This window comes from Melitaea cinxia, chromosome 17, assembly GCF_905220565.1.
Source record: "Melitaea cinxia chromosome 17, ilMelCinx1.1, whole genome shotgun sequence".
NCBI classification, from domain to species: Eukaryota; Metazoa; Arthropoda; class Insecta; order Lepidoptera; family Nymphalidae; genus Melitaea; species Melitaea cinxia.
In genome coordinates this window covers 15,476,884-15,482,355 of record NC_059410.1, presented here as the reverse complement: position 1 = coordinate 15,482,355, position 5,472 = coordinate 15,476,884, and positions in this window count along the sequence as shown.

Below are 5,472 nucleotides of genomic sequence, written 5' to 3'. Positions count from 1 at the left end.
TATTTAACAATATAGCTTACATTATACAGAACCTTTTGAAGTTTTATTAGTGGATAAGTAAACTAATTCACTGCATTTTTCAAATAATTCTTATCTAAGAGGATGACTACAACTAGTGCATAGTACCATGGGCGTGTTTACACAAGGGACAAAAGGGGCATGGCCCGGGGCTGCGTTCTGGGAGGGGCGACGCAAGCCGAGCATACATATAAAGAATGTGAAAAATTAATCGATATAAATTATAAAAGAGAGGGGGTGGCTAAATTCTTTAGTGCCGTAGCCGCACAGCACGTGGCGTCGTAAGAGGCGACTAAGGGATAAAACCAGGTTCCACAACCATCTTGGAACTTAAGAAGCCGACTGATGGCGGGATAACCATCCAACTGCTGGCTTTGAAATACACAGGCCGAAGACGGGCAGCAGCGTCTTCGGTGCGACAAAGCCAATACTGCGGTCACCAACCCGCCTCCCCAGCGTGGTGACTATGGGCAAAACACATGAGTTCACGTTATTTTTGGCGTAAACTTGTGGAGGCCTATGTCCAGCAGTGGACTGTATAGGCTGTAATGATGATGATGATGAATTATAAAAACGGATAACTTAAAAAACGGTAATCCGAAATATATTCCGGATATTTCCCGTGACTCGATTATTGATCAAATGGGCGGCCGAAAATTTTCACTAAAAATTATTGATTAATTATTAAACATATTCCTAATATATACGCTGCTTTTACATTTTTCGCTTATTTTATTGAAAGATAAATTTAAATGGCCCGGATCACTGAATCTTAAAATACGCCACTGCATAGTACTTTGTAGGTACTAGGCAGTTATTACCAGTTACTAGCCACTAGGCTGTCGCGGACCACTGGGCTTAGCTATGTCACATTTATGTTCACGTTTGAATGCACATTTTTATCTACAACAGATACGTAAACAAGATAATATCGAATAACAAGAATGAATCGTCGGTTTCACATAAAAAGAGGTTACGTATATATATAAGTATTTCCTTTGACAATAATTATTTGTTACGAATGTGTATTGAAAACTATATGTAAGGCACATATGTATATGTGCCTTGCATATAGTTTTTGTATATATTTATATGTATATATATGTTTTTTTTTGTTTATCTATAATAATAATATATATAAAAGCGAAAGGTCACTCACTCATCACGAAATCTCCGAAACTACAACACCTACAAACTTGAAATTTGGCAGGTAGGTTCCTTATAAGACGTAGGCATCCGCTAAGAACGGATTTTACGAAACTCGACCCCTAAGGGGGTAAAACGGGGGTTGGAAGTTTGTATGAATGTCCTATGTTTTTGAAGTAAGAGACTTGAAATTTAAAATATATGCTCTATAGATGATGAGAAGGTATCCAAATAATGTATCTTTAGAAATCAACTCCCTTTTGGGGTTAAAACAGGGGATGGTAGGTTGACTCACTCATCACAAAATCTCCGAACCTAAAACACTTATAAACTTGAAATTTAGCAGAAAGGCTTTTTATAGAGCGTAAACATCCGCTAAGAACGTATTTTATGAAATTCGACCCTTAAGGGGTTAAAACGGGGGTTGGAAGTTTGTATGAAAGTCCTATGTTTTTGAAGTAAGAGACTTGAAATTTAAAATGTATGCCTTATAGATGATGAGAAAATATCCAAATAATGTATCTTTAGAAATCAACTCTCTTTTGGGGTTAAAACAGGGGATGGTAGGTTGACTCACTCATCACAAAATCTCCGAACCTAAAACACTTATAAACTTGAAATTTAGCAGAAAGGCTTCTTATAGAGCGTAGACATCCGCTAAGAACGTATTTTATGAAATTCGACCCTTAAGGGGGTAAAACGGGGGTTGGAAGTTTGTATGAAAGTCCTATGTTTTTGAAGTAAGAGACTTGAAATTTAAAATGTATGCTTTATAGATGATGAGAAAATATCCAAATAATGTATCTTTAGAAATCAACTCCCTTTTGGGGTTAAAACGTGGGATGGTAGGTTTACTCACTCATCACAAAATCTCCGAACCTAAAACACTTATAAACTTGAAATTTAGCAGAAAGGCTTTTTATAGAGCGTAAACATCCGCTAAGAACGTATTTTATGAAATTCGACCCTTAAGGGGGTAAAACGGGGGTTGGAAGTTTGTATGAAAGTCCTATGTTTTTGAAGTAAGAGACTTGAAATTTAAAGTGTATGCCTTATAGATGATGAGAAAATATCCAAATAATGTATCTTTAGAAATCAACTCCCTTTTGGGGTTAAAACAGGGGATGGTAGGTTGACTCACTCATCACAAAATCTCCGAACCTAAAACACTTATAAACTTGAAATTTAGCAGAAAGGCTTCTTATAGAGCGTAGACATCCGCTAAGAACGTATTTTATGAAATTCGACCCTTAAAGGGGGTAAAACGGGGGTTGGAAGTTTGTATGAAAGTCCTATGTTTTTGAAGTAAGAGACTTGAAATTTAAAATGTATGCCTTATAGATGATAAGAAAATATCCAAATAATGTATCTTTAGAAATCAACTCCCTTTTAGGGTTAAAACGTGGGATGGTAGGTTTACTCACTCATCACGAATTCTCCGAAACTATAACACATACAAACTTGAAATTTGGCAGATAGGTTCTTTATAGGGCGTAGACATTTGCTAAGAACGGTTTTACGAAATTCGACCCCTAAAGGGGTAAAACGGGGCTTGAAAGTTTGTGTGAAAATCCTATGTTTTTGAAATAAGAGACTTGAAATTTAAAATGTACGCTCTTTAGATGGTGAGAAGGTGTCCAAATAATGAATCAGAAAGTCCTATGTTTTTGACATAAGAGACTTCAAATTTAAAATGGACGCTCTTTAGATGGTGAGAAGGTGTCCAAATAATGTATCTTTAGAAATTAACTTTTTTTGGGTTAAAACGGGGGATGATAGGTTGACTCCCTCATCACGAAATCTCCGAAACTATAACAGCTACAAACTTGAAATTTGGCCGGTAGGTTCCTTATAGAGCGTAGACATCCGCTAAGAACTGATTTTACGAAAATCGACCCCTAAGGGGATAAAACGGGGGTCGGAAGTTTGTATGAAAGTCCTATGTTTTTGAAGTAAGAGACTTGAAATTTAAAATATATGTTCTATAGATGGTAAGGAGGTGTCCAAATAATGCATCGTAATCTATATATATAAAAGAGAAAGGTCACTGACTTACTCATCACGAGAACTCAAAATCCACTTGATGGTCCATCCATCCAGGATGGACAAATATGAAATTTGGCAGGGCGGGTCCGCTAAGAACGGATTTTGCGATATTCCACTGCTAAGGGGGTTTAATTGGAGTTGATAGTTTGTATGAAACATATACACCACTTATAAAATCGCCTGATAGGTTATTTATACTGCAGCCGGAAAATAAAACTAAAAATGTGTTGTATAGAGAGGTTTTATAAAAAACAACTATTAAATTATACTAAATTGTGCCTTTTGAAGAGTTACTCAGGTGATAAGCATTTCAAGTGACTAAAATAAAAAAATAATCTGCGTTAAACATCTTAATAGTAATGCATATCTTCATAAACACGCGGGCAACAGTTAGTGTATTATAAAACAAAGTCCCCAAAAGTGTATGTGATCGATTCCCTAAAATTTACAGAACGGATTTTCATGCGGTTTCACCAATGGAGAGAAGGCTTGAAGAGGAAGGTTTACGGAACGGCTAAGCCGATTTTGATGAGAGTTTCACTGGAAGTTTGCCGAGAAAACTTTGTGACACACTAATTTCAACGCGGGCGAAGCCGCGGGCACAGCTAGTATATATATATATATACCTATATGTTTCTTGCATCCGTTTTAATTATTAAATTAATTTTATTTTCACAATTTGTTGTTACTTCAATCGCGATGTTAAAAATAAAATAACCACAATCAGACACAAAAAAAAAATTATATAGAAGTAAAAAATAATTCCGTTATTTATATTACAAAATTATTTCTTCTTAATACCTATTCTATGTAAAATAGTATTTGGCATAATAGTAATACAACTATATAACTCAAAAACTCTTATCAAATTTCGCGATATCTATTTACAATGAAACAAATGAAAACAAATTTACTTTTTCTATTCTTTGACTAGAATTTCAAGTTATCTAATATACCTATAAAATTCTCGTGTCGCGGTGTTTGTAGTTAAACTCCTCCGAAACGGCTTGACCGATTCTCATGAAATTTTGTGTGCATATAGGGTAGGTCTGAGAATCGAACAACATCTATTTTTCATCCCTCTAAATGTTAAGGGTAGTACACCCCAATTTTTTTTTAATTCTTAGATAAATTATATATTTTTTATTTTATTATGATTTGGCGTTGAAAAATACATACAACCCTAAATTTTCACTCTTCTACCACCAACCCCTATTTTTAAATAGCGTTTAGCGGCACGACAACCTTTGCCGAGTCAGCTAGTAATTTCATAAAAATCGATACTGTAATCGTAAAGTTGTAGCTTAGGTAAAAGCTTTTTTCTAGCCCCTTGGATAAAATTTCGCGATATCAATAGTTATTAGTAAATATTGTTTACAATCGACAATATTTTTTTAATAGTGATCACCTCAAACGTTACGATTCGTTAAAAATGTATAAATATGAAAGTTTTAAGAAAATCTTTATCAAAATAATTTATTTCCCTTTTTTTTAAACAATATAAGCTGATAAGTATTTAATGTTGATACACAATTTTTTTTATAATAACAAACTTAGAAATTATAAATGATTAAAATTAAACTGACCTCGTTATGTTTTGTGGAGTTTCGATAAAATTCGCTCGCACCGGTAATATAAACAATAAGATCAACCAATGCATTGTCACGTTCAGTTTACTGATTTCACGTAAACACTAACACTAAAGTTCGTATTCGACACTTATAATTACTTTCCAACTACATCTATATCGTATTTATTGCAAAAGACACAACTTTTAAACATTTTAAAGCATAATTCGTAACTAACAAGTCATATCAAAAACACTAATTAAAATATCACAAATAAAACAAACAATGGCGGCAAAACTTATTAAATGACAAAGGTATAAAATCATTCAGCCAAATCGAACACTAAAACATTAATTTACATTAAATTAAAAAATAAATAATCTAAACTGAAACGGAAATAAAACCGCGTCGTAAAGAGAGATGCGCTCGACTAGATTGCTGACCGTCGCCTGCGCAAAGGTCGCGCGCGAATGTGTGCGCGCAGATGTTGGTAACATTTTTTTATTTTTAATTATTGATGGGTAACTGTTATTATAACCTTTTATTGGCGACCTCCTTTGTGAATACCGTTTATATTGTTAAAAGCATTATCGAGATGATTCAATAAATATTGATGTCCTTATTTTGATGTTCATTATTCTATTTTAGAGTACAGTAGGTACGAGTTTATATTAAATTTGTAATTTAATATTGG